Source organism: Oncorhynchus mykiss, chromosome 23 (genome assembly GCF_057628025.1).
Source record: "Oncorhynchus mykiss isolate SJ-2025 chromosome 23, ASM5762802v1, whole genome shotgun sequence".
NCBI classification, from domain to species: domain Eukaryota; kingdom Metazoa; phylum Chordata; class Actinopteri; order Salmoniformes; family Salmonidae; genus Oncorhynchus; species Oncorhynchus mykiss.
The window spans coordinates 47,886,468-47,913,672 of record NC_143044.1 but is presented as its reverse complement, the minus strand read 5'-3'; the positions used below and the strand labels follow the sequence as shown (position 1 = coordinate 47,913,672).

The 27,205-nt window shown below is 44.1% G+C and overlaps 1 protein-coding gene across 1 annotated transcript in view; it reads left to right on the top strand.

Annotated features, from left to right (window-relative positions):
* The window catches only part of LOC110503039 (integrin alpha-9), a 160,169-nt gene that overhangs the window by 68,012 nt on the left and 64,952 nt on the right, over positions 1 to 27,205 (top strand). The window lies entirely within an intron of this gene.

Sequence of the window (27,205 nt, the reverse complement as noted above, 5' to 3'; positions counted from 1 at the left end):
GCAGGACCGCTACCTCCGCCTTTGTGCAAGGAGGAGCAGGAGGAGCACTGCCAGAGCCCTGCAAAATGACCTCCAGCAGGCCACAAATGTGCATGTGCCTGCTCAAACGGTCAGAAACAGACTCCATGAGGGTGGTATGAGGGCCCGACGTCCACAGTTGGGGGTTGTGCTTACAGCCCAACACCGTGCAGGACGTTTGGCATATGCCAGAGAACACCAAGATTGGCAAATTCGCCACTGGAGCCCTGTGCTCTTCACAGATGAAAGCAGGTTCACACTGAGCACGTGACAGACGTGAGTCTGGAGACGCCGTGGAGAACGTTCTGCTGCCTGCAACATCCTCCAGCATGACCGGTTTGGCGGTGGGTCAGTCATGGTGTATGTAGGGTGGCATTTCTTTGGGGGGGCCGCACAGCTCGCCAGAGGTAGCCTGACTGCCATTAGGTACCGAGATGAGATCCTCAGACCCCTTGTGAGACCATATGCTGGTGCGGTTGGCCCTGGGTTTCTCCTAATGCAAGACAATGCTAGACCTCATGTGGCTGGAGTGTGTCAGCAGTTCCTGCAAGAGGAAGGCATTGATGCTATGGACTGGCCCGCCCGTTCCCCAGACCTGAATCCAATTGAGCACATCTGGGACATCATGTCTCGCTCCATCCACCAACTGTCCAGTAGTTGGCGGATGCTTTAGTCCAGGTCTGGGATGAGATCCCTCAGGAGACCATCCGCCACCTCATCAGGAGCATGCCCAGGCGTTGTAGGGAGGTCATACAGGCACGTGGAGGCCACACACACTACTGAGCCTCATTTTGACTTGTTTTAAGGACATTACATCAAAGTTGGATCAGCCTGTAGTATGGTTTTCCACTTTAATTTTGAGTGTGACTCCAAATCCAGACCTCCATGGGTTGATAAATTTGATTTCCATTGATAATTGTTGTGTGATTTTGTTGTCAGCACATTCAACTATGTAAAGAAAAAAGTATTTAATAAGAATATTTCATTCATTCAGATCTAGGATGTGTTATTTTAGTGTTCCCTTTATTTTTTTGAGCAGTGTATATTGGCTATAGGTGTGTGTGCATGCGTGTGAAAGTTCAACAGTTGTCTGGTTGAGTGGTTTTATCCTGCAGCTTGCTGGGTCAAATGTGACATACAGACAATCATAATAGTTAAAACAACACTGTTTACTTTCTGCTATCATCTCCAAATGGATAGAAACAGGAGGTGGTAGAGTAGCTTCACAGACCACATAGATAAGTAGCTAAAGTGCAGGAAGATATGTGTCTTAAACTGGAAACTGAACCCTCCGCACACTCACTGGTTGAGCCATGCAAATTTCTGTTATTTAATTTCCAAGCCTTCGGTCACCGTAGTAGACCGTTGTCACTATTGTCAGATAGCCTAGAGCTCTGACTGAAACTAGGTTTTAATTACTGCAATTTGCATGCATCTTAATGTGCAGACAAGCTTCTTGTCTGGAGTAGGAACTGTAGACAGTCACATAAATAGTAAGTTACTGTATCGTAACCTGCTGATTCAGAGGCAGCCTTAGAGTGGACCTACAGTATGTCCTGAGGCCTGAGGGTGTCCATGTATGTCTCACCTCCTGCTAATGGGGACCAGAGGTCCCACCCCACACGGAGCCTGTGCATTTCACTGCCATTCTCTACAGTGGACCCCAGGCTAATTTCTCCCTGGGAGGCTGAGCCTGACTGAACTCAATACCATTCTATGCTTCTCGCACTCTCTCTGACCCCCCCCCCCAAAAAAAGTCCTGGGTTCAAACACTATTCGAAAACACTTCAAGTACTTTATATGTGCTTGATTGTGTTAGAACCCAGGTCTGCTACCCTGCCATACAGCCCATAGTGTTAGAACCCAGGTCTGCTACCCTGCCATACAGCCCATAGTGTTAGAACCCAGGTCTGCTACCCTGCCATACAGCCCATAGTGTTAGAACCCAGGTCTGCTACCCTGCCCTGGGCTGAGTATACCTCACTACATAATGTGAGAGACTTTGAACAACACATCATAACACCATTATGGAGCCTTAAACATCCAGTCGTTCCAGTGGAGTTTGTGGAACTCCTAGATGTCTATATACAGTATTAATTGATAATTAGACACTTATGGTTGTTTCTCCTAATTGAACACTGTGACCAGACAGCGGCATAAACTGTTAGCTTCAACTGTGACAATTGTAGGTATACACACAATAGATCAGCAATGTGAAGTATTGTAATGTTAATTCCCAATGTAAACGTGTTCAACATCTTCTATACAGCAATATCTCTATTGTTGGCATCCCAAATGGCACCCTATTCCCTTTATAGTGCACTACTTTTGACCAGAGTCCTATGGGGCGAAAATGCACTATAAAGGGAATAGGGTGCCATTTGGGACTTAGCCTCTGTTTCTGGTTGTGCAGTAGTGTACTGTAGATTAGCGATCTGGTACGTGCCACATACGTAACTAACTGGCATCTCTCTTGTCTCGGTGTACTGTAATGTACTAAGTGGGATCAGGCCAGAACCACGTCACCATAGAATTGATCTGTGTAGTAGAATAGAATAGAAGAGCATAGAATATCATTGAATTTGCCCTTATGAGGGAATTTGTTAAAAAGCATTGGCAAAGTAAAATAGTTTGATTAACCAGAGATCAGAGGAACACTTGGTCTGCTTTGTGGAGTTAAATAGGGCTCAAAGTGTGGTGCCAAAATGACACTTTCAAAATAACCTGTTGGTAATAGCATTCTGTCACCCCCTGATCTTAGAGATCCTTTTAATTCTCAATTTGGTTAAGTCAGGGTGTGACTAGGGTGGGCAATCTATGTTTTCAATTTCTTTGTTGGCCTGGTATGGTTCCCAATCAGAGGCAGCTGTCTATCGTTGTCTCTGATTGGGGATCATATTTAGGCAGCCTTTTCCCACCTGTTGTTTGTGGGATCTTGTTTTCGTGTAGCTGCCTGTGAGCAGCTCAGAACGTCACGTTTTGTTTTCTCCTGTATTGTTTTTGGTGAGTTTCATATTTTCATAGTTTCATGCCTTGGTCCATTCATCCAGACGATCGTGACACATTCTTTCTAGTCAAGGAACTAGTATTCAAAGGTGTGACATTTTTAATAACTTCCAATATTATAATAATATAACCTCTGGTGTTTATCTTTCTTTTTTAGGTAATCAAAGGTGTGCATTACATTTATTAGATTTTCTTAACACCTTTTTCACACACAGTTCTCTACATTACTTCTGTACAGTTCTCTACATTAGTTGTATACAGTTCTCTACATTAGTTATATACATTAGTTGTATACAGTTCTCTACATTAGTTGTATACAGTTCTCTACATTAGTTGTATACAGTTCTCTACATTAGTTGTATACAGTTCTCTACATTAGTTGTATACAGTTCTCTACATTAGTTCTATACAGTTCTCTACATTAGTTCTATACAGTTCTCTACATTAGTTCTATACAGTTCTCTACATTAGTTGTATACAGTTCTCTACATTAGTTGTATACAGTTCTCTACATTAGTTGTATACAGTTCTCTACATTAGTTGAATACAGTTCTCTACATTAGTTCTATACAGTTCTCTACATTAGTTCTATACAGTTCTCTACATTAGTTGTATACAGTTCTCTACATTAGTTGTATACAGTTCTCTACATTAGTTGTATACAGTTCTCTACATTAGTTGTATACAGTTCTCTACATTAGTTGTATACAGTTCTCTACATTAGTTCTATACAGTTCTCTACATTAGTTGTATACAGTTCTCTACATTAGTTCTATACAGTTCTCTACATTAGTTGTATACAGTTCTCTACATTAGTTGTATACAGTTCTCTACATTAGTTGTATACAGTTCTCTACATTAGTTGTATACAGTTCTCTACATTAGTTGTATACAGTTCTCTACATTAGTTGTATACAGTTCTCTACATTAGTTCTATACAGTTCTCTACATTAGTTGTATACAGTTCTCTACATTAGTTCTATACAGTTCTCTACATTAGTTGTATACAGTTCTCTACATTAGTTGTATACAGTTCTCTACATTAGTTCTATACAGTTCTCTACATTAGTTGTATACAGTTCTCTACATTAGTTATATACAGTTCTCTACATTAGTTATATACAGTTCTCTACATTAGTTATATACATTAGGTGTGTATAGTTCTATACATTAGTTGTATACAGTTCTATACGTTAGGTGTGTATAGTTATATACATTAGGTGTGTATAGTTCTATACATTAGGTGTGTATAGTTCTATACATTAGGTGTGTATAGTTCTATACGTTAGGTGTGTATAGTTCTAAACGTTAGGTGTGTATAGTTCTATACATTAGGTGTGTATAATTATATACGTTAGGTGTGTATAGTTCTATACGTTAGGTGTGTATAGTTCTAAACGTTAGGTGTGTATAGTTCTATACATTAGGTGTGTATAATTATATACGTTAGGTGTGTATAGTTCTATACGTTAGGTGTGTATAGTTCTATACATTAGTTGTATACAGTTCTATACGTTGGGTGTATACAGTTCTATACGTTGGGTGTGTATAGTTCTATACGTTAGGTGTGTATAGTTCTATACATTAGTTGTATACAGTTCTATACGTTGGGTGTATAAATTATTATGTGGATTATAATGGAAGAACATTTTTGGAGGCGTTGATCCATTTTTCACAGAAAATGATATGCGACAACAGTGATCAAATGAAGATAGCAGATCTGTATGTGGAAAAACTGCTTATCAGAGAGATCAGATTAGTTTACACAGATGGATCTGATTTTGATTAAACACTTGATCAATTCATCTTTAGTCAACATTTTCATCTAACATGTAATGGACTTAGACTTGAAATCCTTACACACAGTGAACACATGGACTAACAAAGATTACACAACCCTACGTCTATCAGAGAAAAACACCAGGAATGATCACTCACTCAGTAAATCACAAGACATTATGGAACGCCAGTTCATTGATAGTGAAATCATATAAAGTGTTTCATATTGATGTTTTGGGTGGCGGGTGAACGGCTGTGCAAAGGCATGCCAGAGTTCCAGAGGAACTTTGTTTGGTTATTTGAGCTAAAATAAATGACACACTTCTTACTACAGTCATACCTCACATTCTAGAGACGGACAACGGGGATATTCTAATGGTGAATGATATGGATGTTTGAAAGGAGCAGGAGTGGTGTTTGCGTGTGAGTAAGTGACTGATTTCAAGAGCTGAATTTTCTCCACCCTTAATTTTCAAGTGTCACATTCTCACATTAATTTTTGTGCAATTGGCACATCATCTCTCAGCTTACTGTATATCAGTTAACCTTAAACATGTATCATGAAATAGCTTGCAGGTTTAGATCAGTGTTCATCTACTTTTTGCATCTGGATATTATACTGAACCTGGATATTATACTGAACCTGGATATTATACTGAACCTGGATATTATACTGAACCTGGATATTATACTGAACCTGGATATTATACTGAACCTGGTTGTTATTGTCACATTCGTCATAACGAGGAGACCAAGGCGCAGCGTGATTGGAATACATTCTTAAACTATTCTACCCCCATCTCCACCAGTTGTCAGGCTGGAGGTCGCCTTTCTGCGTCACTATGGCGTCTTCACTTTATTTTAGTGTTGACAGACAGATGCCCAAGTTTCCACCAGAAGAAGCGCCAAGGTCCAACCATCATAATAGATTGATGGGCTTATAAATAAAGTAGAGCCAGGACACTGCTAGAAGATATTTAATATTGCCAGCCAAGGCAAAGTTATTATGGGATATACTGGGGACATATAGGGCAGAGAGAGTGAACATTAGGCCAGGAATGTGGGGCACCAAGAGGAGTTCCTAGACAACTGTTAGGGGGCTGGGATTGAGCTTTGTGTCTTAATGAGTGTCTTTGTCGCACTGCTTTGCTTTATCTTGGCCAGGTTACAGTTGTAAATGAGAACTTGTTCTCAATTGGCCTACCTGGTAAAATAAAGGTGAAAATAAATAAAATAAAGACTGTAATGGACCTAATAGCCTACTACGCTAGCTAGCTATACCACTCTTTAATGACCGCAAATGGCAGTGGCCCTGTATTCATACCACCACAGGGCTGTGAGATGGGCTTGTTGAAGCATAAATATGCATATGAGGATGGATTGCCGATGCTGTAAACCCACCACATGTTGTGATCACAGAGACGGTTTGAGAAGTAGTGTGGTCTGCCTAATAAAGCTTTCCATGGAGGAGCTACATGACGTTCACTAAAGAGCCTGGTAGATTCCAGAATGGGACGTCATGTAAAGTCTTAATGAGTGGAACACAGTTTAGTTTAGCTGCTACGTCATCACATTACACGACTCCACTATACTGTATCCATGGACAAATGCTCCCTTCACTTCTGTACCTGAGCAATATTAAAACACTGAGAGACCTACTGCCAGAGACACCCCTGCCTACCACACACTATGAGGCTGAGAACATCAGCCATGCCACTGGCACGTTCCTAGACAGAGCCAGATCCACACGGTACCACCACTACCACACTGCATGCTTTGTTGGCCTCCTTATTCAGTTCTGCAGCAGTAAGACATTTTCAATTCCCTCGATGCCATTCCACTGATTTAATTTACCGCGGGCCAAGAAAGGGAATATAATATACACACACACACACACACAGAGAGAGAAAGCTGATACAGTGAATGGACAGGGCAGGAGGAAGAAAATAGCATCCAGCTGGTTTCTGTTAAAACAAGGCAACACCAGTCTATTTATAAAGCATAGGATGGAAAACTATTACAACCCATAGAGGCTGTCTCTCATAGGGCACCCTATTCCCTATATAGTGCATTACGTTTGACCAGGGTTTCTATAGGAAACCGGGTGCCCTGTGGGACGTAGTCAGAGCAGAGGAGCGTAGGATACAGTAATAAATACATTGGAAACATGGACTGAATCCTGTTCTTGGAATAAAGCCTTTGATAAAAATGCACTGTCTGCAAGTATTGAGCTGATTAGGCAATATTACAGCACTAGATTTTAGCATACTAATGTTAAGGATTTCTCATGTGGGTTTGACAGCATTGACTGGGACATTCTAATCTCAGTCACAGTCTGATTTATTTTGTAAGGTGAAACATCAAATACTACATTAAAGGGATAGTTTAGGAATTTGGCAATGAGACCCCTTGTCTACTTCTCCAGAGTCAGAGTAACTTGTGGATACCATTTTCATGTCTGTGTGTCCAGTAGGAATGAAGTTAGAGGTAGTTTCGCAAGGCTAAGTCTGTGGTACACTACATGAACAAAAGTATGTGGACGCCTGCTCGTCGAACATCTTATTCCAAAACCATGGGCATTAATACAGAGTTGGTCCCCCCCTTTGCTGCTATAACAGCCTCCACTCTTCTGGGAAGGCTTTCCACTAGATTTTGGAACATTGCTGTGGGGACATGCTTCCATTCAGCCACGAGAGCATTAGTGAGGTTGGGCACTGATGTTGGGCGATTAGGCCTGGTTCACACTTGGTGTTCCAATTCATCCCAAAGGTTTTCAATGGGGTTGAGGTCAGGGCTCTGTGCAGGCCAGTCAAGCTCTTTCACACCGATCTCGGAAAACTATTTCTGTATGAACCTCACTTTGCGCACTGGGAATTGTCATGCTGAAACAGGAAAGGGCCTATCCCAAACTGTTGGACACACAGAATCATCTAGAATTTAATTGTATGCTGTAGCGTTAAAATTTCCCTTCACTGGAACTAAGGGGCCTCGAACCATGAAACAAACAGCCCCTGACCATTATTCCTCCACCACCAAGCTTTGGCACTATGCATTGGGGCAGGTAGCGTTATCCTGGCGTCCGCCAAACCCAGATTCATCATCTGACTGCCAGATATTAAAGCGTGATTCATCACTCCAGAGAACACGTTTCCAATGGTGTCGAGCTTTACACCACTCCAGCCGACGCTTGGCATTGCGCATGGTGATCTTAGGCTTGTGTGCGGCCGCTCGGCCATGGAAACCCATTTCATGAAGCTCCCGACGAACAGTTCTTGTGCTGACGTTGCTTCCAGAGACACTTTGGAACTCGGTAGTGAGTGTTGCAACTGAGGACAGACAATTTTTACACGCTTCAGCACTCAGTGGTCCCATTCCGAGTTTGTGTAGTCTACCACTTCACGACTGAGCCGTTCTTGCTCCAAGATGTTTCCACTTCACAATAACAACATGTACAGTTGACTGGGGCAGCTCTAGAAGGGCAGAAATTTGACTGACTTGTTGGAAAGGTGGTATCCTATGACAGTGCCACTTTGAAAGTCACTAAGCTTTTCAGTAAGGCCATTCTACTACCAATGTTTTTATGGAGATTGCATGGCTGTGTGCTGGAATTGATACACCTGTCAGTGTGGCTAAAATTGCCGAATCCACTAATTTGAAGGGGTGTCCACATAGTTCTCTATATATAGTATATCTTCTAGCATGTATCATACACTTTCAGTTGTTGCGCCTACACTAGTTAGCAATTGCGCTATCTCTAGTTAGTAACTTCCTTCAAGCTGCACGCAGAGACATACATTTTTTTAATCTGATCTGGGGAAGTAGATGAAATCTTAAACTGAACAGGGATCATGTACAGAACTGTGTTGTGTTCTAATCTAGATCATAGAAATGGTATGCACAAACTAATTATTTTACATAGTTGGGTTTGTAGTCTTTTGGGACAATAGAACACTGAAGTTAGAAGGTTTATCCATCAATGGCTGTAGATATAGAATCCTGGCTCCGACCCTGGCTCTACTTCTTATCTACCCTGGCTATCACCCTGGCTCTGAACTTGGCTCTGCTTATCTTCCCTGGCTCCGACCCTGGCTCTACTTCTTATCTACCCTGGCTATCACCCTGGATCTGACCTTGGCTCTACTTATCTACCCTGGCTACTTACCTTGGCTCCACACCCCAGCTCTACTTTTATCTACCCTGTCTCCACACCCTGGCTCTACTTCTTATCTCCCCTAGCTATCACCCTGGCTCCGACCCCAGCTCTACTTCTTATCTACCCTGACTACTTACCCTGGTTCAGACCCCAGCTCTACTTCTTATCTACCCTGACTACTCACCCTGGTTCAGACCCCAGCTCTACTTCTTATCTACCCTGGCTACTCACCCTGGTTCAGACCCCAGCTCTACTTCTTATCTACCCTGGTTCAGACCACAGCTCTACTTCTTATCTACCCTGGTTCAGATCCCAGCTCTACTTCTTATCTACCCTGGCTACTCACCCTGGCTCAGACCCCAGCTCTACTTCTTATCTACCTTGACTACTTACCCTGGCTCAGACCCCAGCTCTACTTCTTATCTACCCTGGCTACTCACCCTGGCTCAGACCCCAGCTCTACTTCTTATCTACCCTGACTACTTAGCCTGGCTCCTCACCTTGGCTCCTCACCATGGCTTCTCACCCTGGCTCCGATCCTGGCAACTCACCCTGGTTGTTGCCAGAAGCGCATACTCCTGCTATCACAATGCTGTGTTTCCTGTATGTAGACAGAGTCTGGCCTATGGGAAATAGAAAACATGCACACATCAGAGATCTATTTAATGTACGGCACAGCAGACCTGGGTTCAAATAGTATTTTACTTATACTATGCTCCTGCTATCATCATACTGTGTTTCCTGTATGTAGACAGAGTCTGGCCTGTGGGAAATAGAAAACATGCACACATCAGAGATCTATTTAATGTACGGCACAGCAGACCTGGGTTCAAATAGTATTTTAAGAGATTTTAAATATTTATCTGTGTTTGATTGTTTCAATGGAATGGAAGAAATGTCCCAAAATTGCAAAATATTCCCACCTGGCACTCTAGGCAAGCTAAAGCAAACCCACAAATAACTCAGGTCTGGAATGCACGACAGCCACTGTGCTGGCCCCATTATACAGTAATTTTGAAAGATTTATATCTATCTGCAAACAAAACACAGTGCTAAGTGTTGTTCAAATGTTCCAAAATAATGGATTCAAGAATAACAATGAATGTCCCAGTAAAAGTGTCCTTTTGTGTGTGGCTTTTGACCAAATCAACTGCAGGCTACAGGAAGCATCTGGAGCACTCTTCAGTCAGTCACCAGAATGGGCGAGAGCTCTGTCAGACAGGGCTGAGCCAGGCTGGATACATGTTAAAACAATACCCAACATATCTGCTTTTCCCTATCCACTGCTATCTGGTACTCCCTTTGATATGGTATCAGAAGTTCTTTGTTTGCCATATGTATGGATAATGTGGTGATCTGCAGCCACCCAACCAGGTTTAGAAAACGTGCAGGAGATAATTACACATTTGTTACAGTATATGCTGTAATTTGAAATCATATTTTGTTTTTTTTACAAAGTGCTTTGGTCTGTAAAACTAATGTATTTGTCCAATCAGATGCAGAGAAGTGGAAATCAAAATGATGACACAGGAAGTTGATCTCTCAAAGACAGGAAGTCTTCAACCTTCAGGAAGTCTTCAAACTCTCTAGTTGTACATTCAAAACTGCAACAAAGAACGTCAATAGCTACCATTTGATATAGAATTCGGTTACACTTATTTTTTAAAGCCTACATGTATAATGCTTTATAATGTTAAAATGCGTTGGTCAACATAAACACCAACACCTCCTGGACAAGTTTGACCTAAACCCTAGTAACTGGGTTATATATGTGTATTAACTTCACATACTGAGCAGTATACTCAGAAAATAATTGCAGAGGCGTAGGATGTCCTTCCTAGTTCCAGCCTCAGACTGCTACAGCTATGGTCAGTGATGGAGAGAAACAGATAGCAGGGAGTCTTCCTTTAAGTTAAGCTGTTACGACTGTGTGATCACGCTCTCTGTAGCCGATGTGAGCAAGACCTTTAAACAGGTCAACATTCACAAGGCCGCGGGGTCAGAGGGATTACCAGGACGTGTACTGCGAGCATACACTGACCAACTGGCAAGTGTCTAAACTGACATTTTCAACCTCTTCCTGACTGAGTCTGTAATACCTACATGTTTCAAGCAGAAGGTAACCTGCCTAAATGACTACATCTGTAGCCATGAAGTGCATTGAAAGGCTGGTATTTGCTCACATCAACACCATTATCCCAGAAGACTTAGACCCACTCCAATTTGCATACCGCTCCAACAGATCCACAGATGATGGAATCTCAATCACACTCCACACTGCCCTTTCCCACCTGGACAGAAGGAACACCTATGTGAGAATGCTGTTAATGGACTTCAGCTCAGCGTTCAACACCATAGTGCCCTCAAAGCTCATCACTAAGCTAAGGACCCTGGGACTAAACACCTCCCTCTGCAACTGGATCCTGGACTTCCTGACGGGCCGCCCCCCAGGTGGTAAGGGTAGGGAACAAGACACCCGCCACGTTGATTATTAACACAGGGAGGTGTGTGCTCAGTGGTGCATGCTCAGTCCCCTCCTGTACTCCCTTTTCACTCATGACTGCATGGCCAGGCACGACTCCAACACCATCATCAAGTTTGCCAATGACACAACAGTGGTAGGCCTGATCACCGACAATGATGAGACCGCCTATAGGGAGATCAGAGACCTGGCCATGTGGTCCCAAGACAACCTCTCCCTCAACGTGATCAAGACAAAGGAGATAATTGTGGACTACAGGAAAAGGAGGACCGAGCACACCCCCATTCTCATCGACGGTACATCACTTGGGCCAAGCTCCCTGCCATCCAGGACCTCTATACCAGGCGGTGTCAGAGGAAGGCCCTAATAATTGTCAAAGACTCCAGCCACCCTAGTCATAGACTGTTCTCTCTGCTACCGCACGGCAAGCGGTGCCAGAGTGCCAAGTCTAGGTCCAAAAGGCTTCTTAATAGCTTCTACCCCTAATCGAAGTTCTACCCAGACCCTCATTTACGCTGCTGCTGCTCTCTGTTTATAATCTATGCATAGTCACTTTAACTCTACCTACATGTGCATATTACTACACGTACCAGTACACCTTGTATATAGCCTCGCTTGTTATTTTACTGCTGCTGTTTAATTATTTGTTACTTTTATTTTCTATTTTCTACTTATCAATTTTTTACTTATCACTTTTTTTCTAAACTTCTTAAAGCATTGTTGGTTAAGGGCTTGTCTTGGAAGCATTTCACTGTAAGGTATTCGGCATGTGACAAATAAAATGTGACTTATTGATGAAGCCGGTGACTGAGGTGGTATACCCTTTCAATTCCATTGGATGAATCCTGGAACATATTCCAGTCTGTGCTAGTTAAACAGTCCTGTAGCATCCTCGTCTTCTGACCACTTCCGTATTGAGCGAGTTACTGGTACTTCCTGCTTTAGTTTTTGCTTGTAAGCAGGAATCAGTAGCATAGAATTATGGTCAGATTTGCCAAATGGAGGGAGAGCTTTGTATCTGTCTCTGTGTGTGAAGTAAAGTTGGTCTAGAGTTATTTTTCCTGTGGTTGCACATGTGACATGCTGGTATAAATGAGGTAAAACCGATTTAAGTTTGCCTGCATTAAAGTCCCCGGCCACTAGGAGTGCCACTTCTGTATGAGAATGTTATTGTTTACTTATGGCCTTATACAGCTCTTTGAGTGCGGTCTTAGTGCCAGCATCGGTTTGTCATGATAAATAGATGGCTATAAAAATATAGATGAGAACTCTCTTGGTAGATAGTGTGGTCTACAGCTTATCATGAGGCACTCTACCTCAGGCAAGTAATATTAGACATTGCTGACCAGCTGTTATTGACAAATAGACACACAACCCCACCACTCGTCTTACCAGATGTAGCTGTTCTGTTCTGCCGATGCACGGAAAACCCAGCCAACTGTATCTTATCCGTATCGTCGTTCAGCGGAAAATAAGATATTACAGTTTTTAATGTCCAGTTTGTAGGTTAATCATGAACGGAGATCATCCAGTTTTTTCTCCAGTGAAGGCATGTTGGCCAATAGAATGGATGGTATGGTTACCCACTCGCCAACAAATTCTCACAAGGCACCCCGATCTCGCGAATGACAAGGATTTGGGCCTGGTCGGACTCTTTAAAGAAAACCTCTTTGTCCAGTTGGAGGTGAGTAATCACTGTTCTGATATCCAGAAGCTCTTTTCAGTCATAAGAGACAGTAGCAGCAACATTATGTACAAATACGTTACAAACAATGTGAAAAAACACACAAAATAGCCCAGTTGGTTACGAGCCCGTAAAACTCCAGCCGTCCCTTCCAGCACCATAGGCACATTAGAGGAAATAGTCTGACTTCACTTCCCAAAGTGCAATCAGACGTTGTATGTAGTGACTTAAAACATGCGTGGTGTGTGTGCGTGATGTGACTGTGCGGTGTGCGTGGTGTGTGTGTGTGTGTGTGTGGTGTGTTTGTGTGCCCCTGTGTGTATGGGTGAAGATGTACAGCTGTGTTCAGGCATTTATTTATAGTTGGTTTGTTCTGAAAGTCATTGTTTGTTGAATGTTTTCACTCCCATTACAACCTTGTAGTTAGACATCTACATTGGCATGGAAATCCACAAGCTCTTCATTTGTTGACAGAATGTAGAAGTAGTAGTGATGGTTTTAGTGTGTTTGAAGCAGAAAATCTGTGTATGTGTGTATGTGTGTGTGTGTGTGTGTGCCTTTATGAATCCCAGCTGGGCTTTAACTGTCTCGGATCCTGAATACCTTCTACATGATGTGACCGAGCTCATTAAGGTTTACTGTAACACACACACGGCCATTGTTGCAGAAAGCAATTAAACCATTCCCGATCCTATTCTCTTATGCCCATAAGCATAAAGGTGATGTATGTAAGCATGTGAACTTCAGGACCTGCATCTAAACATGTATTTACCTTTTTAGATAACAATGAATATGTTCACATGGACAGCAGGGACCTGATCCAAGATCAGCACTCCTACTCTAAAACGCTTGATAAATACACCCCGGGGCTGATTGGAGCAGTTGTTCCCATCTGGGAGTATTGTTTGACATTTATCTTTATAGCTGTTAGGTTTTAATGTACCTACATGACAGTAATGGCTAATTACTCTACGTACATCATGGCTAATATTACTGTACATGTTACTGTACATGACAGGTTATCTTTTAGATGATAATGATGACATGAAAGCGAACATACTCCATACTCATAGATTAAGAGTTCAAATGTGTTTGTGACATTTGTAGGCAATAGGGTATCATTAAAACCCAACAGTTATAAAGATAAATGTCATGTGGTACATTAAATCCCAACAGTTATAAAGATAAATGTCATGTGGTACATTAAATCCTAACAGTTTAAAGATAAATGTCATGTGGTACATTAAATCCTAACGGCTATGAAGATAAATGTAATGTGGTACATTAAATCCTAACAGTTATAAAGATAAATGTCATGTGGTACATTAAATCCTAACAGTTATAAAGATAAATGTCATGTGGTACATTAAATCCTAACGGCTATAAAGATCAGCGCTGGATATACCGTACTGGTCTTTTAGTAGACATATACATTTTTCAGAGGCTCATTGTATCTGATTCTAACATAAAAAGGATTGGCACAACATTTCAACGTGTGTGTGTGTGTGTTTGTGTTTGTGTTTGTTTGTTTTGGTATGGCAACTATCCAGTGTAAAATCCTCTGTCCATCAGTCGGTGTGATGTGTTTGGTGAAAACAAGAGCCATGCATCAGGAATGAGAACCCGTCCTTGATTTATTACGGGGTTCAAGTTGGTGCGTAAACCTGGGGTGCGTTTCTTCTCCCAACACCAGAGTAGACTATCCTCTCCTCAGTCTACTGAAGTAGAAGTGTAGACTGAGGATCTATGCCAAGGCTGGAGCTCAAGATAAAAATACTCACATTCCAACAAAGAAATGTTCTGTGGCTGATGTTGAATGGTAACAATTAATGTAAAAGTATTGAGATGTCATGATAAAATCCTGCTTCACTTGTAGGTTAGAAGTAGAGCCATTGTGAGAAGAGTAACATCTCCTCCTCATCCTCCACCACTGCCACACTATTATCCCTTATTTTCCGGTGGTCTCTCTAACTGCCGCTCTTTCTTTCTTTCTCTCCCTCTCTCTCTCCCAGTTCTCTCTCTTACGCTCAATATCGCGCTCTCTCTCACGCTATCTCTCTTGCTCTCTCTCTCCCGCTCTCTTACACTCTCTCTCTCGGGCTGTCACTCTCCCTTGGCCCTAGTGATGTACTGGGCCATTTGCACTACCCTCTGTAGTGCCTTGTGGTCGGAGGCCGAGCAGTTGCCTTTTCAGTCTCCTGAGGTGGAATAGGTTTTGTTGTGCCCTCTTCACGACTGTGTTGGTGTGCTTGGCCCATGTTAGTTTATTGGTGATGTGGACACCAAGGAACTTGAAGCTCTCAACCTGCTCCACTACAGCCCTGTCGATGAGAATGGGGGCGTGCTCGGTCCTCCTTTTCCTGTAGTCCACAAACATCTCCTTAGTCGTGATCACGTTGAGGGAGAAGTTGTTGTCCTGGCACCACACGGCCAGGTCTCTGATCTCCCTATAGGCTGTCTCATTGTTGTCGGTGATCAGGCCCATCACTGTTGTGTCATCGGCAAACTTAATGATGGTGTTGGAGTCATGCCTGGCCGTGCATTCATGAGTGAAAAGGGAGTACAGGAGGGGACTGAGCACGCACCCCTGAGGTGCCCCGTGTTAAGGATCAGCGTGGCGGATATGTTGTTACCTACACTTCCAACCTGGGGGCAGCCCGTCAGGAAGTCCAGGATCCAGTTGCAGAGGGAGGTGCTTAGTTCCAGGGTCCTTAGCTTAGTGATGAGCTTTGAGGGCACTATGGTGTTGAACACTGAGTTGTAGTCAATGAATATGATTCTCACATAGGTGTTCCTTTTTTTCCAGGTGTGAATGGGCAGTGTGGAGTGCAATAGAGATTGTGTCATCTGTGGATCCGTTGGGGCAATATGCAAATTGGATTGGGTCTATGGTTTCTGGGATAATGGTGTTGATGTGAGCCATGACCAGCCTTTCAAAGCACTTTATACCTACAGACGTGAGTACTCCTGGTCGGTAGTTTTTTAGGAAAGTTACCTTAGTGTTCTTGGGCACAGGGACTACAGTGGTCTGCTTGAAACATGTAGGTATTACAGACTCAGACAGGGTGAGGTTGAAAATGTCAGTTTAGACACTTGCCAGTTGGTCAGCACATGCTTAGAGTACACGTCCTGGTAATCCGTCTGGCCCTGTGGCCTTGTGAATGTTGACCTGTTTAAAGGTCTTACATCGGCTGCGGAGAAGGTGATCACACATTTGTCCGGAACAGCTGGTGCTCTCATGCATGTTTCATTGTTACTTGCCTCGAAGCGAGCATAGAAGTAATTTAGCTCGTCTGGTAGGCTTGTGTCACTGGGCAGCTCGCGGCTGTGCTTCCCTTTGTATTCTGTAATAGTTTGCAAGCCCTGCCACATCTAACGAGCGTCGGAGCAGTATGATCCTATCTTCGTCCTGTATTGACGCTTTGCCTGTTTGATGGTTTGTCGGAGGGCATAGCGGGATTTCTTATAAGCTTCCGGGTTATAGTCCGCGCCTTGAAAGCGGCAGCTCTAAACAAATCAAATCCAATCAAATCAAATTTTATTTGTCACATACACATGGTTAGCAGATGTTAATGCGAGTGTAGCGAAATGCTTGTGCTTCTAGTTCCGACAATGCAGTAATAACAAGTAATCTAACTAACAATTCCAAAACTACTGTCTTGTACACAGTGTAAGGGGATAAAGAATATGTACATAAGGATATATGAATGAGTGATGGTACAGAGTAGCATAGGCAAGATACAGTAGATGGTATCGAGTACAGTATGTACAAATGAGATGAGTATGTAAACAAAGTGGCATAGTTTAAAGTGGCTAGTGATACATGTATTACATAAGGATACAGTCGATGATATAGAGTACAGTATATACGTATGCATATGAGATGAATAATGTAGGGTAAGTAACATTATATAAGGTAGCATTGTTTAAAGTGGCTAGTGATATATTTACATCATTTCCCATCAATTCCCATTATTAAAGTGGCTGGAGTTGAGTCAGTGTCAGTGTGTTGGCAGCAGCCACTCAGTGTTAGTGGTGGCTGTTTAACAGTCTGATGGCCTTGAGATAGAAGCTGGTTTTCAGTCTCTCGGTCCCAGCTTTGATGCACCTGTACTGACCTCGCCTTCTGGATGATAGCGGGGTGAACAGGCAGTGGCTCAGGTGGTTGATGTCCTTGATGATCTTTATGGTGATGCGTTGTGCAGAGGGCGGTGCAGTTGCCATACGAGACGGTGATACAGCCCGCCAGGATGCTCTCGATTGTGCATCTGTAGAAGTTTGTGAGTGCTTTTGGTGACAAGCCGAATTTCTTCAGCCTCCTGAGGTTGAAGAGGCGCTGCTGCGCCTTCTTCACGATGCTGTCTGTGTGAGTGGACCAATTCAGTTTGTCTGTGATGTGTATGCCGAGGAACTTAAAACTTGCTACCCTCTCCACTACTGTTCCATCGATGTGGATAGGGGGGTGTTCCCTCTGCTGTTTCCTGAAGTCCACAATCATCTCCTTAGTTTTGTTGACGTTGAGTGTGAGGTTATTTTCCTGACACCACACTCCGAGGGCCCTCACCTCCTCCCTGTAGGCCGTCTCGTCGTTGTTGGTAATCAAGCCTACCACTGTTGTGTCGTCCGCAAACTTGATGATTGAGTTGGAGGCGTGCGTGGCCACGCAGTCGTGGGTGAACAGGGAGTACAGGAGAGGGCTCAGAACGCACCCTTGTGGGGCCCCAGTGTTGAGGATCAGCGGGGAGGAGATGTTGTTGCCTACCCTCACCACCTGGGGGCGGCCCGTCAGGAAGTCCAGTACCCAGTTGCACAGGGCGAGGTCGAGACCCAGGGTCTCGAGCTTGATGACGAGCTTGGAGGGTACTATGGTGTTGAATGCCGAGCTGTAGTCGATGAACAGCATTCTCACATAGGTATTCCTCTTGTCCAGATGGGTTAGGGCAGTGTGCAGTGTGGTTGAGATTGCATCGTCTGTGGACCTATTTGGGCGGTAAGCAAATTGGAGTGGGTCTAGGGTGTCAGGTAGGGTGGAGGTGATATGGTCCTTGACTAGTCTCTCAAAGCACTTCATGATGACGGATGTGAGTGCTACGGGGCGGTAGTCGTTTAGCTCAGTTACCTTAGCTTTCTTGGGAACAGGAACAATGGTGGCCCTCTTGAAGCATGTGGGAACAGCAGACTGGTATAGGGATTGATTGAATATGTCCGTAAACACACCGGCCAGCTGGTCTGCGCATGCTCTGAGGGCGCGGCTGGGGATGCCGTCTGGGCCTGCAGCCTTGCGAGGGTTAACACGTTTAAATGTCTTACTCACCTCGGCTGCAGTGAAGGAGAGACCGCATGTTTTCGTAGCAGGCTGTGTCATTGGCACTGTATTGTCCTCAAAGCGGGCAAAAAAGTCATTTAGTCTGCCTGGGAGCAAGACATCCTGGTCCGTGACTGGGCTGGATTTCTTCCTGTAGTACGTGATTGACTGTAGACCCTGCCACATGCCTCTTGTGTCTGAGCCGTTGAATTGAGATTCTACTTTGTCTCTGTACTGGCGCTTAGCTTGTTTGATAGCCTTGCGGAGGGAATAGCTACACTGTTTGTATTCGGTCATGTTACCAGACACCTTGCCCTGATTAAAAGCAGTGGTTCGCGCTTTCAGTTTCACACGAATGCTGCCATCAATCCACGGTTTCTGGTTAGGGAATGTTTTAATCGTTGCTATGGGAACGGCATCTTCAACGCACATTCTAATGAACTCGCACACCGAATCAGCGTATTCGTCAATGTTATCTGACGCAACATCTCCCAGTCCACGTGATGGAAGCAGTCTTGGAGTGTGGAGTCAGCTTGGTCGGACCAGCGTTGGACAGACCTCAGCGTGGGAGCCTCTTGTTTTAGTTTCTGTCTGTAGGCAGGGATCAACAAAATGGAGTCGTGGTCAGCTTTTCCGAAAGGGGGGAGGGGCAGGGCCTTATATGCGTCGCGGAAGTTAGAGTAACAATGATCCAAGGTCTTTCCACCCCTGGTTGCGCAATCGATATGCTGATAAAATTTAGGGAGTCTTGTTTTCAGATTAGCCTTGTTAAAATCCCCAGCTACAATGAATGCAGCCTCCGGATAAATCGTTTCCAGTTTGCAGAGAGTTAAATAAAGTTCGTTCAGAGCCATCGATGTGTCTGCTTGGGGGGGGATATATACGGCTGTGATTATAATCGAAAAGAATTCTCTTGGTAGATAATGCGGTCTACATTTGATTGTGAGGAATTCTAAATCAGGTGAACAGAAGGATTTGAGTTCCTGTATGTTTCTTTCATCACACCATGTCACGTTAGTCATGAGGCATACGCCCCCGCCCCTCTTCTTACCAGAAAGATGTTTGTTTCTGTCAGCGCGATGCGTGGAGAAACCCGTTGGCTGCACCGCTTCGGATAGAGTCTCTCCAGTGAGCCATGTTTCAGTGAAGCAAAGGACGTTACAGTCTCTGATGTCCCTCTGGAATGCTACCCTTGCTCGGATTTCATCAACCTTGTTGTCAAGAGACTGGACATTGGCAAGAAGAATGCTAGGGAGTGGTGCACGATGTGCCCGTCTCCGGAGTCTGACCAGAAGACCGCCTCGTTTCCCTCTCTTTCGGAGTCGTTTTTTTGGGTCGCTGCATAGGGTCCACTCCGTTGTCCTGTTTGTAAGGCAGAACACAGGATCCGCGTCGCGAAAAACATATTCTTGGTCGTACTGATGGTGAGTTGACGCTGATCTTATATTCAGTAGTTCTTCTCGACTGTATGTAATGAAACCTAAGATGACCTGGGGTACTAATGTAAGAAATAACACGTAAAAAAACAAAAAACTGCATAGTTTCCTAGGACCGCGAAGCGAGGCGGCCATCTCTGTCGGCGCCGGAAGTTACAATCAACTCTACCCTTTAGCTCAGTGTGTATGTTGCCTGTAATCCATGGCTTCTGGTTGGAGTATGTACGTACAGTTACTGTAGGGATGACGTCATCGATGCACTTATTGATGAAGCCAGTGACTGATGTGGTGTACTCCTCAATGGCATCAGAAGAATTCCGGAACATATTCCAGTCTGTGCTAGTTAAACAGTCCTGTAGCTTAGCATCTGCTTCGTCTGACCACTTGTTTATTGACCGAGTCACTGGTGCCTCCTACTTTCATTTTTGCTGATAAGCAGGAATCAGGAGGATAGAATTATGGTCATACTTGCCAAATGGAGGGTGAGGGACAGCTTTGTACGCGTCTCTGTGTTTGGAGTAAAGGTGGTCGAGAGTTTTTTTCTCCTCTGGTTGCACATTTAACATGCTGGTAGAAATGAGGGAAAACGGATTTGAATTTGCCTACATTAAAGAACACCACCTATGGATTAGTGTTTTCCTGTTTGCTTATGGAGGTATACAGCTCACTGAGTGAGGTCTTAGTGCCATCATTGGTCTGTGGACAGCTACGAAAAATACAGATGAAAACTCTCTAGGTAGATAGTGTGGTCTACAGCTTATCATGAGATACTCTACCTCAGGCGCGCAAAACCTTGAGGCTTCCTTAGATATCGTGCACCAGCTATTGTTTACAAATATGCATTGACCGCCACCCCATGTCTTACCAGAGGCTGCTGTTCTAGCCTGCCGATGCAATGTATAATCTACCAGCTGTATGTTATTCATGTCGTCGTTCAGCCACTACTCTGTGAAACATAAGACATTACAGTTTTCATGTCCCGTTGATAGGATATACGTGCTTTTAGCTTGTCCAATTTATTTTCCAGTGATTGTATGTTGGCCAGTTGTACGGATGCCAAGGGCAGATTAGCCACTCGTCGGCAGATCCAAGGCACACCAATCTCTTTTTACACAATATCGTTTCCGTCTCTTTCTCCTTTGAATGACGGGGATGAGAGCCTGTTCGGGTGTCTGGAGTACATCTCTTTCGTCCGACTCATTAAAGATAAATTATTTGTCTAGTTCAAGGTGAATAATCGCTGTTCTGATTTCCAGAAGCTCTATTCAGTCATAGGAGACAGTAGCAGCAACATTATGTACAAAATAAGTTACAAAAAATGTGAAAAAACAATCCAAATGGCATGGTTGATTAAGAGTCCATGAAACAGCAGTCATCCTCTCCCACCCCGTCTTAGGCGTTCTTGTGTTCCATCCTAAGGTACATTTGAATGAAACAAAGCGTCCCTGAGGCGAGCGTTGGTTCGTAGAATGACAGCTTTTGAGTGTAGAGAGTCATCTGCTGCCATGTTGTCTCTCATTTGTGAGTGTGACGCTGTGACCGGTGTTTGTTACTCGTGTGTGTGTTGTGCAGGTGTTGCGTGTGCTCGTGCATGCATGCTTGCATGTAAGGACCAGTTGTTGTGTGGGTCCATTCCATTCAGATAATTAAAAGCACCAGGCCATTAACACCCAGTCAGCCTCTGTCTCAGTTGGAGCTCAGGAACTCCTGTGTTCTATAAATACAGTAGTTAACAGCAGCGCTGTGATGGGGTAGGAGCCTGGGAGGGGTGTGTGGGGTGGGCTGGGGCTGCGGTAGGAGCCTGGGAGGGGTGTGTGGGGTGGGCTGGGACTGCGGTAGGAGCCTGGGAGTGGTGTGTGGGGTGGGCAGGGGCTGCGGTAGGAGCCTAGGAGGGGTGTGGGGGGTGGGCTGGGGCTGTGGTAGGAGCCTGGGAGGGGTGTGGTGGTAGGCAGGAGCTGGGGAGAGATGTGGGGGTGGGCTGGGGCTGAAGAAGTGGACTACCCTAGGAGGAGGAGCCTGGGATGAAGTGTGGTGGTAGGAGGCTGAGGTGGTCGGGGTGAAGTAGGAGCCTAGAACTAGGGCTGGAAGTGAGACTGGGGCTTGGGAGGCAGGTGGTATAGGGAACATTAATAACTGCCTAATAAAAACTTGGGCCAAGCAGGGCTTACCAATGACCTCCACTGTTTCCTTACATAAAGGGGGATCAAATCAAATCAAATGTATTTATATAGCCCTTCGTACATCAGCTGATATCTCAATGTGCTGTACAGAAACCCAGCCTAAAACCCCAAACAGCAAGCAATGCAGGTGTAGAAGCACGATATAATGAAAGTTTCACTCATTCTCAGTCCAGCCACGCATTGTTCTGTTCCTTCCCTGGGACCAGGCAGTGCCTGTGTCCCTAATGTCACCCTATTCCCTTTACAGTGCACTACTGTTGGCTAGGGCTCAATAGGGTTCAATAGGGCTCTGGTAAAAAAGTAGTGCACTATAAGGAATAGGGTGTCATTTGAGACACAGACTGTCCATCTCCCACAATATCACAGCCTCTGTCTCCATCTCCCACGATATCACAGCCTCGGTCTCCATCTCCCACAATAACACAGCCTCTGTCTCCATCTCCCACGATATCACAGCCTCTGTCTCCATCTACCACAATATTACAGCCTCTGTCTCCATCTCCCACAATATTACAGCCTCTGTCTCCATCTCCCACAATATCACAGCCTCTGTCTCCATCTCCCACGATATCACAGCCTCTGTCTCCATCTCCCACAATATCACAGCCTCTGTCTCCATCTCCCACGATATCACAGCCTCGGTCTCCATCTCCCACAATAACACAGCCTCTGTCTCCATCTCCCACGATATCACAGCCTCTGTCTCCATCTACCACAATATTACAGCCTCTGTCTCCATCTCCCACAATATTACAGCCTCTGTCTCCATCTCCCACAATATCACAGCCTCTGTCTCCATCTCCCACAATAACACAGCCTCTGTCTCCATCTCCCACAATATCACAGCCTCTGTCTCCATCTCCCACAATATCACAGCCTCTGTCTCCATCTCCCACGATATCACAGCCTCTGTCTCCATCTCCCACGATGTCACAGCCTCTGTCTCTGAGATAGTTCAATGATGGATGGTAGGTCAGTGGTCAACAGTCAGCAGTGCTCATCCCATGGAAATGGAATGACTAGAGCAGGAAAAGCCCCTGGACAGTGCACTCGTTGGGCATGCTGAACACGGCTAACATGAGATTATATTTCTATAGTCCGTCCATGGTACTGAGCCTTGTCACTGTTTTGTAAATGGGAAGGTTGGGAACCAAACCCATCAAATTATATTCAGTTATATTTGTGTTGTGCTTAATGTGACATTTCACAAAAAACTACTTTAATCATATAGTACAATGACTTCATAACTTATTCAATGACCAACAGTAAAGCAGATAAAGTATTTAGAAGATTCCATATATTGGTATTTTTACCTGTGCGTTACCAAAAACTTGACAAAGTAAGCTATAGTACTAAGAGGATAATTCAATGAAACTTTTAGTCAAGTTTCTAATTTGGGTCTTGATGATCATAGGGGCGGCCTGCAGTATTTTCTCCCTCCCAATGGGGGAATCAGCCCTGTAACCGGGCCTGTTTCTGATGATTCATGTCCTGCCCACATCCACACTTTTCCTCTTTCCTGCCATAACTCTCTCACTTTGCTAGGTAGCAGACAGCTGCTCCTTCACAGAGGATGTCAGTGTGTGAGTGTTTAAATGTGTGAGTGTTTAAGTGTGTGTGGGCTGATGTGTTAATCCAACCAGACAGAACTTCAGGTCTTCTATATGGCCTGAAAGAGGAAGGAGATGGGTGGATTGATGGATGGTGGAAAACGAAACAATAAAAAAAAATAGAGGGAGAGAGAGCACAACCACTGGGAAAGAGAGAGGGAGAGAGAGCACAACCACTGGGAAAGAGAGAGGGAGAGAGAGCACAACCACTGGGAAAGAGAGAGGGAGAGAGAGCACAACCACTGGGAAAGAGAGAGAGAGAGAGAGCACAACCACTGGGAAAGAGAGAGGGAGAGAGAGCACAACCACTGGGAAAGAGAGAGGGAGAGAGAGCACAACCACTGGGAAAGAGAGAGGGAGAGAGAGCACAACCACTGGGAAAGAGAGAGGGAGAGAGAGCACAACCACTGGGAGAGAGAGGGAGAGAGAGCACAACCACTGGGAAAGAGAGAGGGAGAGAGAGCACAATCACTGGGAAAGAGAGAGGGAGAGAGAGCACAACCACTGGGAAAGAGAGAGGGAGAGAGAGCACAACCACCGGGAAAGAGAGAGCGAGAGAAAGAGACCACAACCACTGGGAAAGAGAGAGAGAGAGAGAGCACAACCACTGGGAAAGAGAGAGGGAGAGAGAGCACAACCACTGGGAAAGAGAGAGGGAGAGAGAGCACAACCACTGGGAAAGAGAGAGGGAGAGAGAGCACAACCACTGGGAAAGAGAGAGGGAGAGAGAGCACAACCACTGGGAGAGAGAGGGAGAGAGAGCACAACCACTGGGAAAGAGAGAGGGAGAGAGAGCACAATCACTGGGAAAGAGAGAGGGAGAGAGAGCACAACCACTGGGAAAGAGAGAGGGAGAGAGAGCACAACCACCGGGAAAGAGAGAGCGAGAGAAAGAGACCACCGGAGAAGAAAATACCGTGAAGCCCTCATGAGGGGTTTGGTTCGAAAGACCGTGAAGCCCTCATGAGGGGTTTGGTTCCAAGCTGGCAGACACTAGTACAGGCAAAGAGAGACACTCCGGTCGGTCAGTGGTACCAGACAGTAACATGGAGCCAAACCCCTCACCATCAGTCTCTAGCTCTTTAAAGGTTGAGTGAGTGAAGTTTAATGGACAGGAAAGAATAAACTAAAAGAGAGAAAGACGTGATTTTCCCATGTCCTTTGTCCAACAGTATTCTGTAATGAGGACGTAGGGTTTGATCATATTCAGAGCTTATGTTTTTTTGCTTTTCGTTGTTTCCAAGTCCCGTGCCAAAAGAAACACTTTCTCTATGGTTCTCTCAGGTCATATGGTCTCACAGTGGAAAGGATAGAGTACAGTACATGCCAATGCAATGCCAGTTGTTTAGTACATGTATTACATTTACCCTCTTCACCCTACTGAGCCAATCCAAACCGAGCTGCGTTGAGCTGAAAGGACAATGAGTGGAGAAAATATCGGAGCCAGTAAAGATGGGGTTGGCAATGGTCTTCTGAAGCCCATATCCACTTCTGAAGGGCATTTTATTACCAGTCAAGTTCAGATTGATAGCACCTAGAGAGGACTTTATCTGATGTCAACATCAGGGTTCTTTCCAGGGTTGTAGTACTCAGCATTTTGAGTGTCTCGGTCTCGTGTCTGATACATTTGTACTCGGTCTTGACTCGGACAGGAAGGACTTGCAATTTCTTCCCGAGAACAGCGGAGTAAAAAACTCATAATTATCAGCTTTCATTCAACGAGCACATAACACTGCTTAGCCAGGCCAAATATATACTCTTTTCTCAAAACATTATTATCTTAACAGATCTATTGTAGAAATGTGTGCGCAGTGGCGAACCATTTGGACCGGGGACTTTAGTGTGTGACAGGTTTGTGCTGCTCAAAGGACAGCAACTGTCACTTCTTAATCCCCACTGATGCAAAGTAGTGTAGTAGAGATATACCATTTATGTAGTACAATAGTGAAATTATGCACAAAGTGGACTACACAATCACAAAACATGTGCAATATATGAAAATGCGCGCAGCACACACAGCCTAGTTTTGGCAGAATATCGTCTGCAGGCAGGAAGAGTATGCAGCTCTCAACAGGTTTTGGCATGGATCAGCTCACAGAATGACATCGGTAGCCGTTAGGTAGGAAAGATGTTTATATTTATGATATCTACCAGTAAATGCTAACTAGGCAACAATGGATGTGCAAACCAGATATTGAAAAAACTTAGTTTGAAGTCTTGGTTAGTAGGCTATTTGTGATGTGCAATTCCGTCATGTGCTGTTTGCGTTAGGGGTGTAGGGATGAATTTGCCTGGTGGACACAGGCCCACCAACTGGGGAGCCAGGTCCTGCCCACCCAATCAGATTGAGCAAAAATAAAAAAAAGAATGCATTATTATCACAAAAACACAGTTCCACTCACCAGATAATGATCATTTAAAACAACCCTTTCCTGCAGTCAAGGAACAAAATTGCCCTCTTTGGCCTCATGGGTGGAATGTTATTCATATTTAATAACGTTTTTTTTTTACAGATAAATCTGGTGTTTCTATGTCAAACAGCTTTGTTTTATTTCATTCTTCGGATATATTCAGTGCCAGTCAAAAGTTTGACACACCTGATCATTCCAGGGTTTTTCTTTATTTGTACTATTTTCTACATTGTATAATAATAGTGAAGACATCAAAACTATTAAATAACACATAGAATCCTGTAGTAACCAAAAAAGTGTTAAACAAATATATATTTGTATATATATTCTATATTTGAGATTCTTCATAGTAGCCACCCTTTGCCTTGATGACAGATTTGCACACTCTTGGCATTCTCTTAACCAGCTTAATCTGGAATGCTTTTCCAACAGTCTTGAAGGAGTTCCCACATATGCTGAGCACTTGTTGTTTGCTTTTCCTTCACTCTGCGGTCCAATTCATCCCAAATCTATGGTGTCAATTTCACACCATATGTATTAAATTCAAAATAAAATAAATTGTGAATACAAGTCCTCAACTGGCAGCTTCATTAAATAGTACCTGCAAAATACCAGTCTCAACGTCAACAGTGAAGACGCAACTCTGGGATACTGGCCTTCTAGGCAGAGTTCCTCTGTCCAGTGGCTGTGTTCTTTTGCCCGTCTTAACCTTTTCTTGAAGCTGCCAGTTGAGGACTTGTGAAGTGTCTGTTTCTTAAACTAGACACTCTAATGGACTTGTCCTCTTGCTCAGTTGTGCACCCACTCCTCTTTCTATTCTGGTTAGAGCCAGTTTGCCCTGTTCTAAGAAGGGAGTATTACACAGCGTTGTACGAGATCTTCAGTTTCTTGGCAATTTCTCGCATGGAATAGCCTTCATTTCTCAGAACAAGAATAGACTGACGAGTTTCAGAAGAACGTTCTTTGTTTCTAGCCATTTTGAGCCTGTAATCGAACCCAAAAACGCTGATGCTCCAGATACTCAACTAGTCTAAAGAAGGCCAGTTTTATTGCTTCTTTAATCAGAACAGCAGTTTTCAACTGTGCTAACATAATAGCAAAAGGGTTTTCTAATGATCAGTTAGCCTTTTAAAATGATGAA